The sequence below is a fragment of the Lichenostomus cassidix genome, chromosome 3 (assembly GCF_008360975.1).
Source record: "Lichenostomus cassidix isolate B80296 chromosome 3, HeHo_3.0, whole genome shotgun sequence".
Lineage (NCBI taxonomy): Eukaryota > Metazoa > Chordata > Aves > Passeriformes > Meliphagidae > Lichenostomus > Lichenostomus cassidix.
The window spans coordinates 57,057,567-57,072,604 of NC_139483.1; the positions used below are offsets into that span (position 1 = coordinate 57,057,567).

The window sequence follows — 15,038 nt, forward strand, 5'->3', positions numbered from 1 at the left end:
TTACCCATGAAGCTCACTTCTTGAAGGAACAGGGGAAAGGGTAACAAAGGTGAAAGGCAGTAACAAACAGGCACTGACTAATATTCAATAATTTCTTATTTCTTACATAATTTCTTATGTAGGAAAACATCCTTCCAGCTGTCTGCAGGCCTATCACATGTAGTCTCATGTGTAAAAGATAAAATATAATATAAATGAAAAGAAAAGGAAACCAAAGGCTGTTTTTTTAGAGTTTCAACTTTGTCTTTCAAACAAAGTTGAAAGACGAAGTACATTCTGACAGTATGACCTAGAGAGGGACATGTACCCTTTCCTGAGGAAAACAGGCAGGTGAACAGAAATATATTCAGGGTTTCTAAATTATTTTAATTACCAATCTATTTCTTCTCTCATTCCAGAAGGATTCTTGCTGAAAGCAGAAGTGGCTCAGGAATTTTGCATGTGTATTTAGGTTTACCTGGTGTCTACCTCCTGATAGCAATATGAGTGAAATGAGCATCCTGAAAAACTCCTATTTCATTATAGAAACAAATCTTGCTACACAGACTAGAGAATTAAAGGGAATATAGTCTTTCCCTTCTTCCTCTTCTAATACCTTTTTTCCACCCTCCTTGGGCCCTCATATCTAGAGGCTGTCTTTGGATCAGTTTGATTTCATTCCACTTTTAGCACACTGAGGATGAGAATTTTACTCTTAGAGAAGTTTTAGAGCTTTCTGTAACCCTTTGTACACATCCAGAACTGATTTCTACATTAGTGACTTCCAAAAAACTGAGCTCCTTCCTTACCCAGGAAGGTTGCAGGTGGAGAGGACAGCAAGCCACACCACCTTCTATGTACCACCGATTTTAGCTCCCCACATTTCCAGCAAGACCTGATGGAAGGAAATCATCTTCCCTGGGTTTTGTATTCTGCTGAGCACCTGCCTACATCCATTTGCATTTGCAGATGCACTGCTTAAATAGGGAAGATAGACTACTCTTTATTTTAAATAATAATTATGCTGGAATTTCATGGAACAACTCATGCGTCTTGACACAGATGAACACCCTGCCCATTGTCACCACAGACACTGTTGCTAACAGGGAAGGAATACAGGAGGAATTTCCAGGATGTGCTGAGAAGCAAATGAACCCACCCAGCTGCTTTCTCTACAAATAGCCCTCATTTTCACAGTAAATACCCGGGTGACAGTGTCCTGGCTACCTGGAGGGGGCTGCACAGGGCACCCTTTAGGACTTGTTCAGTGTCCTCATCCCAGCACAGTATCCATCATGGATGTGTATAAGAACATGTGTATGTCTAAACTGGGTATGTGGTAGATATTCTAATGTATACAGAAACTGTGCTTTTGAAATTAGTAAGTTTCAAGGTGTGATGTGGGACATTATTAGATTTAGAGTCTTAGTGTGATCCCTGCTAGAGATGAAATAGTGTTTGTTCCTGCTAACACAACAGTTATTTTCAGTCATTTTCAGACCCTGGGTTAAGATGCATGTTAGGAAGAGGCATGGGATCTTCAACACCCACCACACATTTACAGCTCTGTGCTCATCTAACTTCCTTCTACCTTCTCCCTCTCCTGAAAAACTACACATCTGTAACTGAGACATAATTTGTTATCTCCATTTTCCTTTCTGAGCACAGGAATTCATGCCAGACATTAAATACAGTGATCAAAACAGACACGATTCATGCCACCAAACCACAATACACTGAAAACTCCTCAAAACTCAGATCATATTATTGACTTTCATGCAAGTCGCTATACATTTGTTAGACCGTCTTGCTAATTCTGCATGGTCTTCAATGAACATTTGTATGTCAGTTTAGTAATTTACTTCCTTGAACTGAGTTTTCTGAAGGGTGGCATTGCTTGTGTAGCATTTGTTAACATTTTATTCAAGAAAAATTAATATGGTATTCCCACACTGCATCAGGTACTTCCAATTTAGAAACAAGTCACACCACCACAAAACCATTCTGTACCAGTCAAAAGCAGGCACCGAGACAAGAAAAGCAGAGCAACACAGACCATAATGTCCCTGCATCAGTTATATATATAAAAATAAGTAAAAAACAGTTGGACAGATCTGTCTGTTGTCCCACTGTCATCATACAACAAAAAAATGGGGAAAACAGAAAGACTTCCTGGCAAATGGCAAACAATTGCAAGCACTAGATCCCTTTTTCTTTAGGTAAAAGAACACATTGGTGCAGTATTTCTCTTTTGCAAAACTGGGTACCAACGTTACAGGTACCCATATATGACTAAAACTGATTACCCTACTCTTCCTACCCCTCCCATCCCATACCTGTGCAATGAATAAGAAGGATTAGCTTTGAGAAGTTCAGAATACAGAATTGTAAACTCAGCAATACCTTCCTTATCCCAGCAATGCACAACACACTGTGAAATTGCTAAGATTGAGACCAGAGCTACAAACCCACAGATGCTTGGGTGCTTCCCAATTGTGAGAAACCTCTTTGCTCATGCTTAGATAAGGCATGCAGCTACACAGACTTCATCTATCTCATTCCAAATCAACCAATTACAGAATTTTCCAGATAGAAAGAATAAAACAAGTGCCAAGATTGTTTCTGGCCTGGCTTTATAAACAAGTCTAATCTAGAATCCCACTGTGTTCCCCTAAAAATAAAGAGAAAAGAAAGACAGCTCCCAGTGAAAAAAAAAACAAAAACAACAAAACCAAAAAAAAAAAAACCAAGTAATGCAAAGATGCCACAGATAGAAGCATACTCTTTTACAATTTTCATTAAAATTTTAGTTTGATTTTCCTACTAGCTGGCCATTTCAGTGTTTTAAACAACCAGATTTTTTTAGGGGGAAGGATTTTGGTTTTCACTACACAGTGTATTTTGTTTAACTTCTGAGACAATTTTCTTCTCTTTTTCTGTAGAAAATAGCTGTAAACAAACCAAATACAACATTTCAATTCTTTACAAACAAGCCATTGAAAACAGAAAGAAAAAGGCTATACTTGGTTAGCCAGAATATTTAAGGACACACTGTCAACTTGTAAATGTTAATTATTTCTTATTCCCTCTCCCCCCCAAAAAAAAATCAAATTTATTAAACACATCAAAGAAAACCTCAAACAACAGCATAAAATAATGATAAAAGTTATTTCTAAAACAGAAACCATACTGATAATTTTAGAATTTAGGAGAACCTAAAAATGAGCATATCCACAAGGTAAAAGCAAACAGCAGTTTTACAAGGCTGAAAAACTTAGTGCACAGAATCCAACCACATGATGTCATGAAAGCTGTGACAGCATAGTACCTATCCATCCTATTTGCTTTAAAATCATACCACAGTTTGAAGAGTGTATTTGGCAGCATGAGAGTGCAATGAGAGTTACTATGGAAGTTCAAATACTCACTAGGATTACAGGAAACATCCTGGTGAAGGAGGAAGTTTGCAGCATGCCCACCCTTTTTAGGTGTGAGAGTCATTGCCCAGCAGCTGCTATTCCTGTTACTGCCAAGTGTCTCACATGCAATTCTTGAATGGAACATTTTGAAATGTCAGAAAGAAATACAAAATAAACACACGGAAAAGAAACCTGGGTACTTTGGTTCTGATTTGATAGAAGAAATGAAATGTTCTTCATAACTAAAATTAACAGTAACCCCTAAATATTGCAGTTGAGAAAGTGTTATTTTTTCATAACAATGGGAAACAGAAAGTGTGAATGCAGAACTGTCCCAGAATACAGAAATCCTTCTGGTGCCAGTTTGCAGCTTGAGTGGTTTCTGACAGAACAGAATGACAATTATTACCAAACCTAACTCTGCTGCATCCCAGCCATCAAGTCAAACTGAAACCAACCAGGACTGAAAATTACAAAATTTTCCATGTACCACCTTTGTCCAGCACAAAGAAAATGCAAAACCCCATACCAGATGTCCTGTGTAATCTACATTTTTATGCTGCTGATCCTCGTGTGAGCTGTCTGCACTCATTTAGGCTCCTGACCCATCAGCAGTCCCCACAGGCAACTGAAATGTTGTGACATCCATGGAACAGAGCTCACAACCCCACAGGCAAACCTCTTTTACTATGAGCCAACAGTAAGTGTGCCACACAAAGTAATTGTGAAAAACAGGTATTCTCAGATTTTAATTATAACAACTGCTTTGACAATGAATGCTTTACCATATTTCCTTTTCCCCATTTAGATATTTATTAGCTGTGATCAACCAAGGTTACATTCTCCTTTGGTCAACTAAAATTTGTTAAACCCCTGGAAGAAACATTTTCCAACTGTTTTATTACTCCTCTGGTCTTAAATCTGAAACTTCAATTCTTCAAATTTCCTTTCTAAAGCTAAGAAAGGGTACAGCTTTGCAGCAGTAGCTGTACCCATACTACCTACACAGGTAATGTAACCCTTCATACTATGCTGAGTACTTCTTTTAAATTACTACTCCTATTTTTGGCTATGATACCATCATTATCATTTGCTATGGCTTCCATTTTTTTTTTTAATAAACGGCTGGCTTGCAGTGAAGTACATACTGTTTGCTTGCTCTCAGTTTGCTCAGTGAGCCAGACAACTCTCATCAATCTGCTCTCCTCATTATTTACCCATCCCTCAGTCTTTGTAGTAGCAGTACTTTAGGCATTACAGTCTAACAACAGAAGTACAAGGAAGTTTGTAAGAAGAAAAATATCTTTTATTCGGTCAGCAATTGTTCTAATCAAAGGTATTACTTCTTGTAGAACTTACTAATCTTGGTGTCACAGGTAAAATAATAAACAGGTTTTGATTTGATGATTGGTCCCTGAAAAACTCTTTGTAATAACATGCTTTTTAAAGACTCGTTAACAAGTAACTATTTGTGAAATCTCTGCTTTAGTTTGCTGTTTAATCCATTTCATTTGTGCCAAGTTGATTTTGTATCCTTCAAGTTTATTAATCAAAAAGTCATGTCACCTCAAGACAGACTTACAGAACTTTATTACATCACTACACTTATCTTTGGAAATAAAACTTGTACTCACATCAAAAATAATATCACTGGTTTGGCTTGCCTGAGTGTTCATAAACCCGTGATGTGGTATAGTATGCATTTTTCAGTGTTATATGGGAACAACATAAAAAAAGGCATTTGGAACATGATAGCCTGTAAGTTAATACTTTGTGACAGTGGAGACTAATAAAAAATAGTTGCCATAAATTAAGCACTTGTCTACAGTGACAGCTATGTAATGGCCACTTCTGAGAAATTATTGCACTTCTTTCCCCGGGAATAGTGATAAAAGAATGCAGCCTGTCACGAGCACTGCAGCCCTTGGCAGTGACGTCCTACTTATAGTGGGGTTATGCTCCGCCTGCTCCCTGCAAGCCCAGCTTTTGGACAGCAGTGCAAAGATCTGGAAAAGTTCTGTCATCTGGTATCACGTCTGAGCTCCTGCCTTCCTTCAAGAAAATCAGAGCTGTCCCCTCACAAGGCCCCAGTACTTTCCCTATTGTTTTAACTCGCACGTGTATCTGCAAATTATTTACAGCTACTTCGATTTTAGTCAAAAATCCGTGCATCAACACAACCTTTCGATTAAAGATCAAGGGATCATTTTTGTAGACAGTGTTTTCATCCTGAAAAATTCCACCTATCCCACAGACTTGACCCCGCACTTCAGTTAATAGAGGTGGCAGATTAGGTAACGGAGACTGTGGTTCTGCAGCTATTTCTGCAGCACCGCTGCCAGGCTCAGCAGCACGGGTGCTGCCACTCATTCCGACCTTTGCCTCGCTGCCAGCACAGCTGTTTGTGAACCACAGCAAGAAAGGATCCAACTGAAATGAGTGGCTGGCAGAGGAGGGCTAAGGGGCTGCTTCAGAAGCGCTGCCACCAAATGTGAAACCAGGGCTTCACGCTTTTCTCTCCTCTGCCACAGGAAACTGACTGAAGTGGAACTTCAGACAAGGTTAGTCACAAATGAGGTGACCACTGTTGATGCTTGTATGAAGTAATATCCTTAGATAGTGTAAAACAGAGCAAAATGCTGGATCTCTTCCTACAGACCTTACAATCAAACTGTTCCAGACTTAGTCCTGATTTGACAGCATCTATCAAGCTCCTGTTTCAATCCTGAACTTCCTTCACAGCAGATCTAAGCAAGACATCAAAAAGCTGGGAGGTTTCACAACCATCAGGGAGCAAACCCTTCTATTGTTTTTTGTTTTATACCAAAAATTAGACTATCATTTAATCAGAAAATTAGAAAACAAGCTAAATCATAGCTAGCTAGCTACAAGAAATGACTGGGAAACACAACATTTTAGCTGAAAGACCTCATGTTGCAGGTAACTCCCAGACATACTGCTGCACAGTGAGCTCAGGATTCAGATGGTGCTTTGCACACAAAAATTGCTTTTCTGAAGGGGCAATTAACTGAACAAAATTAATTTGAACATTATACTAGATCCTTTTACCATGCCAGATTAGAATAAATATAAAAATAGGTGGCTGAGTGGAAAAGTACTTTCATCTTTCCATTTGGAAAACCTACCACAGTCCCACATCTTGCCTTGGGATAACAGGAAATGTTATTTTCAAGACCCTTTCACAGAATATAACCACTGCATTTGTAAAAACCTCTATATCATTCAGCCCTATTAGTTCTCAGCTTCCCAGTTCTCTGTGTTAAGAAGACCAGAACAGAAATGCTAGGTTGAGTCTGAGTTGTGTTGCTAGAACTTGGCAGAGAAAATGTGTGTAATGTCCCTGAGCTGTGCCTGGTTTATGAAACCATGTCTATGCTGGGACACTCGGGAGAGCTGGAAGAAAGACCTCACATATAGCAGGATGTCAGGATGTGTAAACTGAAGTGTACAGAGGCTGGTTTAGCTGCTCTCTTTTGGGAGTAAGAAAAGCTTCATTTTCTCTGATGTTGTGGGAATATATGACAGTAGATAAAAAGAAACATTGAAATGGGATTTAATATGGTAAATGGACTTCACACCTTTCATTGAATAGGCTTTGTATTCATGAAATGCCCCTGAATTAGCACAACCTGATTACTCACTTCTTTGAGCAACAAAATTGCCTTAACAGAATTAAAACAATACAGACAATTAACATATTTCTAACTGCATCATTTTAAAGAATACATTTACTGTAAAAGGCATTTCTGTGGTCATTTATAAAGTGCTACCAAAAAAAAAAGTCTAACATGGAAGTATGAAAATGCCTTAAAAGGGAAGAAAAAAATACATAATTTGGACATTTATACTTAACTCTCTCTTTTCTTTTTTTCCTAAGTACTGCAGGATCACTTCTCAGCGCATGTGATCTCACACATATAATGTATATTGCAATACCCCACCAAAAAAGCAGACTGAACTAAGAACAGAGGACTAGATACTTATCTGGCATAATGTGAGACCACTCCAGTAATTTCTGCATTCCTACTCCAATTTGCAACAGCTAAGGATCTGGCACAAAACACCAAGTTAAGTTTCCAATTACCTCATGCACCAGCATTGGTTTCAATAGTTATATACACATAGTCATAGAGGAGAATTATTTGAAAAATTGCAAACTCAGCTCTGTGTTTCTTTCACTTTTATGGTCTAAATCAGACCCTTCATGGTATTTTAATGTAGGTTTTGTGGTTTAATTATATATATGTCAAGAGCAGACTAGCTACTCGCTGATTTACCCAATTAAAAAAAAAAGGCAGCAGTAATTTTTTACACTGCTGAGAATGTCAGCTTATACTGGGTCACATCACAATCGTCATTAATTTTAAGGCTGCCAAAAAATCTAGTGCACACTAACTTTAATACCTAACTAAAAACTTAACACCTATACAAAAATCAGTCTTCTCTATGTGAATATTTTTCAGGTTGCCTTGGGAGGTCTTTTTTGCAGTTTTCTGCTACAATTTAGTCAAATTGTATAATCCAGCACTACCCTAGTGCAAAGACAGTATTCAGTCAGCCCAGACACACTGAGTTCTTCATAGATCACGTTTAAATTACATCCAACTGAACTGCCCTCCACTGTAGTTCTACAGACAGCTGCTTAATAAAAAATCATTGTAATAGTGTTGATTTTTTTAGTTCTAGGAAAAGCATACAGATCTCCAAAGGAATTTATGCACAGAAATCCTCCAAACGTCTTCTTTTCAAATCCATGGTAATCGCAGCCCAACTCAAACTTTAGTGTCTAGTACCTAAGCCTAGAGACAAAAAAAGTCTCACTGGGGTAAGGAGCGAGAAGTTTTGAAGATAACCACTAGTCATTATAATCTTCCCTTGGAGAAACAAGGACATTTTAAACCAATTGAAAATAAAATGCTTAAACTTTAGTATTCCTCAGACAGCATTTGACATTTTGCTCAAAAGCCTGATAACTAGCCTATACAATCCTGCGAGTGAGACTGTCCAGTGATACATTTCAATATAGGATAACCAATCATCAAAGCAATTTTCACTGTTTAGCTTTAAAGCAAAAAGACAGCCAGCTATTCAACACATTTCTCAGGCTTAGAGACAAAAAGAATAAACTGCATTAAAATAGTTTTTGCCTTTAAGGTCCTGTATTAAAAGCATCCCAAAATCAATCCTTCTGGCAGCATTGCAAACTACAATGTGGACTAAAAATGTGAGTTTTATTGGCTTTTCAAATAGATTTTATTATTCATTTGACATATAAGCACTCTTCTTATCTGAGCTTTTGCACTGCACAGTGCATCCAAGTTCCTTTAACCACTTCTGATTTAGTGACAGATTTAATAACATTGCAACAGAGAAGTGTGGAACTGGCCAAAAAAAATTATTTCATAAAAATCTGATTTCTGTACAGCAACATCAAAAATGTCACCTAACACATATAAGTAAAGCAGAAAGTTTTTTATGTACATTGTAAAGCCTGGAGCTTTGACAGGTAAATCATCTACTGACTTTAAAAGACCATAATTTATTTTTAATAACCATTTTCATTTAATTTTTTAAAGAGTAGCAGTTTATGCCTTCAGTAGAACCATGCACAGAAATCTCAGGGGTGATACAAGGGCCATGCCAAAGCTGAAAGGTTTCGAATATCAAACTATAGTATTATGTCAGGGTCAGCAAGATCAATTAGCGCTTTTCAATGACAGAAAAAGGTTAAGTTGGACACACTTTTACACAATATTTAAATCCAAAAAAGAAAAATAGCACATATTAGGCGTACTTATAAACCTCTTGATCAATGATTGAACATCAACACACTTCTTCCAGTTGCATACCATAAACGCCAGTTTTTTTTTAACACAAAATGTCAGGAAGATTACAGATACATTAGATAGCAGAAATACTATTGGATTCTCAAGTACAAAGAAAAAAAGCAAAGACATCTGAGTGTTTCTGCTACCAGACTTGGTTTAGCGCTGAACTTCCAAATAGCTTTAAAAATATTTGATCAGCTTGACAGATGTCTGTTAGTCTGATGCCCCTGTGTTTGCATTTTTCCGGCAAACCCTGACAGTACCAAAAATGAAAGCCAGTGAGCAAATAAACCTATCCCCATGTTCAACTAAAAAACAAACCTAACCCCACCCCTCAATTTGAAAACACTGATCTGTAAATTAACTCATCCTAAACCTGGAAAAAAGCAAGTGTACACTTTCTGCAACTAACTGCCATCCAGAAACATTCACACCAGGAAGCGAGGAAACTTACATTTCAGTTCTTAGTATCACAGGAACACTCACTGGAAGTACAGGCATGTTAGAAGTTAATTCGACACCTGTTAATTCAAGCGCTGCCGTCGTAAACATAGCTTGAACAAAGTAGCTGGTTATGATATCAAATAAAGCCAGCACAAAATCACAATAAAAAATCCAGGAGATTAAGAAAACCTAAGGTAAAAGCACACTGTTGAAATTGGTGATTTAGATTGGAATTGCACTGAGTAAAAGCAAAGCAAGATTACTTTTCCTCAGTGATATATTTCAAAATGTCTCTTTTTTTAAGCCCGTTTCTTAAAGGAGTGATTTGAAATATTTACTACCAGACAGTACCTAATTTTAGGTTTTAAGTGCTTTAACAGCTCTATGAAATATGATCAGCAGCTGCAATATAGAAGTATGCTGAATAAACTCTCCTTATAAAAAGGGAGACCTGCTTTACCCTGAGTTCATAAAATCCCTACTTTCAAGAAGAAAAAGATAACACAGAAAAAATTAATAGCTGTGTCCTACAGCGTTTGACAGAAATTCCAGGAATTTCTTTTTCCTTCTGAAGTTACTTTCGTCCTTAAGAGAGGAAAAAGCAGTTTAAATTTTAACACTGGAAGATTGCACACAACGTCGTCCAATACCACCAGTTCATCAAGGAAACAGACAGGTACCTTTCCCACACCAAATGCCAGTGTTAAATATCAATTCTAGGACTCAAATGTAAAAGCTGCATAAAGTTTAAAGAGTTAAACTTTAACACTTGCATCAGATGCTAAAAATATGCCACATGATACTATCTATAGCTGTATTTCTACAGTTGCCTTGTTTGAAATATTTTAACTGGGAACTGCAATTAACTGAAAACCCACTGGTGTCCTACTCAGTACATTGCTTGTTTAGGATTTATTTATTCCCTTGGCTTTATCCATACCAAATAAATTTATACCGCAAAGTGTTGTGAGGCCATTAATAAATACAAATCCAGCAGGAGTAACCGTCAACTAAATTTATTATCAGTACCATCATATACATGTAACAATTAATAATTGCATACAAATAATCTGAACAAAGATACATTAAAGATTAGTCAACATACTCCACTCATTTCAATTGAATTTGGTTGAAGAACATTTGGTAACATAAATACCACAATTTTCAAAAGAAAGCAAAAAGAGCTGTTTCAGACATAGCCCAGCTAATGCTAGATGTCAAAAAGAGAAAGAATCACAGCGAAATGTCAGCCACTTAACTCACAGTACAATATATATTGCAACTATGCAAGCATTTGTTATTCGGCAGCATTTTGAGAAATAACAGGAGAAAAAGTCAAACCAACAGCAATTTTGCGAAACTTTTCTTTGGAAAGAAACAAAGATATGGCCTGAACTTTAATGCAAAGGACATGCTTCAAACATCAAACTCCGAGGTCAGACCAGAAAATCTGTTTGCCAACCAGAAAAGATGCCTTCTTTGTATAATTCCCTCTATATCTAAACTGCTGATTAGTTTGTCTTAGATACTCCTTCTAGCCTCCGCAAGTGAAACACGTAAAACAAAACTCAGAAAAACTGTAAATACTGGTTCCTTACTGTTCTAGCATGACTTCATACTTAAGCTGGAACCGGCCAAGGCGCTCCCTTGTCTGGTACAGCGTGCCTCCCAGGATTTTTGTAAATACCAGCTATTTCACACGGCCACGCGCGAGCCGAGCGTGTCCCTCCGTGCGCTCGGCTGCGAGCCCTGCCCGCGGCTACGGAGGGAGCCGGCAGCACCGCGCCTGCTCGGCCCGGAGCGGCAGTTTCATAAATGTAAATGAAACTTTAGATGCCAACTACCGATTGGCAGCGGCGATGCCGTGGGATCCCGCTCTCCCTTCCCGGCGGAAGGCGCCGTGGGGCTGCTCCCCCGCGGGTGGGTGCCGGGCGCGGCCCCGGGACACCAGCCGGCCGGGCACGGCGCGGAGCCCCCGCGGCTCGGGGAGAACGGCCGTGTGAAACCCGGCTGGCCGTCCTCCGCGGCTATCTGATTTTGGAAATGTCTGTAATGACAGCAGGAGAAGGAAATTAATGGCTAGGAGCCCACTGGGTTTGAACACGGAGAATCCTGTTACCTCCTCGCGGATCAAGTACGCGCACACACCCGAACACACACACACAAGGCTTACCCACGTGGAAACGCTTTCTAACCAAAACACAAGTCCCCGCATCGCCGGTGGAAAGGGCGGCGGGACCCCCGCGCCGGGGCTTCCCCGTGCCCGGTCCGCCGGAGCAGCGGGAACCCACGCCGGGGGCGGAGGCGCGGTGGGACGACCCGAAATCGCACCGTTTTGTCTTTAAACCACAAAAAAAAACAAGTCAGGGCGGGGGAGGGGAAGCGCAAGAGACATCCCTCAGGGAGAGGAAACGGAGAGGAACAAAAACAGCGGGCAGCTCTGTCCCCACTCCATTCAGACACTGTAAAAAGTGACCGCCGGAGCCCCCGCGGCGGCTACCGGCCAGGAGGCAGCGGGAGGCAGCCCGCCCCATCCGCCGGCACCCCGAGCGCGGCACTCCCGCAGCGCTCCGCCCCGAGGCCGGCGGGCAGCGGAGCCCCCCGAGCGCTCCGGAGCTGGGGCAGCGCGGGGCCGAGGGCAGGCGGCGGAGCCGAGCGAGTCCTGTGCCGCTGCCGCCCGTGCCTGCGCGTCCCGGCCGGGCTGCCTCACCCCCGCGCTGCCCGGACCCTGGCTGGAGGAACGGGGGTTTCGGGAAGGGACTACCATCCCCGTGTGTTTTCATGCCGCTGTGGCCGGAGGGGACCCCCGCAGATAGAAATGTTGTTTTCTCCCAGCCTCCAGTCAAACCGCCCCTGGCCCCGCCGCCGACCCTCGCATGGGCAGGCGGTCGGCGGAGCGACCCGGCGGCCGGCAGAGCCCTCTCGCCCACCGCAGGCGGGCCGGCAGCCCCGGCTGCTAGCGGGGCTCAGCCCGGGCCCCCCGTTTCCGCCGCACCGGGAGTGGGCGGGAGGCGCAAGCGGGGAACAATGCGACGGCAGCCGTCGCGGCTTGCGCCTGTCCTGGGGCTTACCCCAGCAGCCCCGGTACAGCCGAAGAGCGGTGAGGGCAAAACTGCAGGGACTGTCACTTGAAGAAAGACAAAAAGTCGGGCTGGGCGTGGAAAAATTCACCCCGTCCGCGCGGGAGACCATTTGGGGTTTTTGCAATTAAACTCGCGTGGGGCCGGGGGAGAAAGCTTGTCTCTACCCCTTGATGGACGGCTCCGCTGCTCCCTCCCATCACATTTGTTTTACAGCAACTTTGTTTTTGTTGTTGTTATCATCGAACAGACAAGAAAACAGTGCTAAATAAACGCTAAATACAAGCACACGCACACACCCCCTCCACGAACACATGCACATGCGGCAGGGAAGCAGTTTCCTCCACCTCCGAGCAGAAGGGGTGGGAGGGAGACGCGGGCACGGGGAAGTCAGAGACACTCACCTTCTCGCTGCCGGGATACGCCGCTACCTTTATTTTAGGGCCGCTCCTTATTTATTTTTTCTCGTACCTTCTCCGAGCCGAGGCTCCCCTTTTGCGCTGTTCCTCTGGCAAAAACCAGAACATCCCCTCTACGAGTCCCCCCCGCCTTTCTCCACACACAAATAAAGCGCAACTCGGAGCAAAACGGGAGGGGAAATTCGGGGCGGGGGGGGTGGTGGGGTGGGTGGTAGATGGAGGAGGAGGCTGGTACGGGAGAAGGCAAATACTCCTCGCACTCTAGTGAGTGCAACTAGTTACCTCTCACGCACAGGAACGTAAAAAGTTTCCCTGGCAAAGGACGGGACTTCCCTAAGAAAAGGTAACCCCCTCCCGCCCTCCCGCCCAAAAAGGCTGTCCCGGGAGCGCGGAGGTAAGGGGCGAGGAGCCGGGAGGCAGCGCAGCCCCGGGGCGCCGCTCCGCACTTGTGCCGGGCGCTGCGGCACGGCTGCTCCCTGCTCCGGCCCCTCTCGGCACGGCAGCCCGCTGCCCACCGCCGCTGCCCCGCTCAGCCCGCCGGCACTGCCGCTGCCCGGGCCCGGCACACCGCCACGGGCACGGACCGCCAGACAGCTCCAAAGCGTCCCTCCTGCCGTCCTCGCCCTCGCAACCCGGGGCCTGGACCTTTTGCCTCTGCTGCTCCCTGACATCTGCAGTTGGTGACGATAGGAGCAAAGGAGGGGACCCTGAAGGGCAGGGGTTATTCATGCCAATCCACTGCAGTACAGGTAGTGAAGTCTGCACTGCGCTTTCCCCCTTTGTTTTTTCTAGGAGACACCAACACTATAAAGTAATCCTGAGTTTAAATGATCAAGTGTGACAAAGTGCTACAGGACAGGACTGGTTGACATAACCTTTTATATGATACGTTTGTCTCCTTTCTCTCAAGCTGGTCAGTGTGGATGAAGGCAAAGGCCTTTCCTGCGCTAAAACTGAATGCTCTTCTCTGCAAGAAATTCAGCAGCTGCATTTGGTCCTTTTTGCTCCTTTGTGTAGGGAAGCAGAAGAAAATCCCTAATTGCTTAGTCACATTTCATGCTCTTACCCTTCATCTTCTATTATCTTCTGACTATTATTTCACTGAGTGAATTGAGTGGCTCTTGTTCAACCAGCTGTATCACCCTCTTCCTGTCAAGTTAACTTCACTGTCCAAACAGTCTAAGTCAAAAATTTAAAAGAGGAGGCAAAAGTTAGGCCCTATATTTGGAGAAAGATGTGAGAGAAGAGTCTTGGGTTTCAGAAGTAATGAAAGTTTTGAGGTCAGCAAGTCACATGAAATGAGGGGGAAAAAAGTATGGATTTGTGAAGATTCTTTCATACCTTCCCTTTTTCACTTTGCATTTGCTGGTACTGTTTAAAGTTATTTAATTTTACTCAAGTGTTTGAATTTCATAATTTACATTCAGTGAATTGTACTAACATGGTCATCTTTCTTTTAAATAATTTCAGACTTCAGCTGACTTAATCTTCATGAAAACAAGTCTATAAAAACCCTGATTTTGCTGTCTTGGGAGAGTCGCCACTCAGAAAGAGAACAAACTCGGAAAACTCTTTTGACCTACACAAATACAGCTAGAAAAACTTTTAAACTAAAAAAGCCTTCAAAAGCCAGCCTTTAAATTGACATAGTGTAGGACAAGCCAGAAGTATGAAATTAATTTTGAAAATAAGAGTTTAGAGAGTAATTGGAAGGGGAGAAAATTCAGATTTGTAGGAATAATTGTGATTGACAACCCTACCACAGACTACGTTGTGACTAATGCCAGCACCCATCTTGCTAACAGGCTCCTTCTGCAGGGAAATGTGCTAACAACTCGTTCTTTTCTG

At 42.2% G+C, this 15,038-nt stretch overlaps 1 protein-coding gene across 12 annotated transcripts in view; it reads right to left on the reverse strand.

Moving 5' to 3' along the window:
* Positions 1-13,512, reverse strand: part of EYA4 (EYA transcriptional coactivator and phosphatase 4) — a 143,282-nt gene extending 129,770 nt beyond the window's left edge. For 3 of the 12 annotated variants that reach the window (XM_085055912.1, XM_085055911.1, XM_085055905.1), the window contains exon 1: positions 13,176-13,509. The gene's annotated coding sequence lies outside the window, so the exon portion shown is untranslated. Of the gene's footprint in view, positions 1-11,289; positions 11,825-11,864; positions 12,026-13,175 lie in introns of those variants that run through there. The other 9 variants (XM_085055917.1, XM_085055910.1, XM_085055914.1 and 6 more) reach the window with 6 other exon arrangements.
* Positions 13,513-15,038: the final 1,526 nt, after the last annotated feature.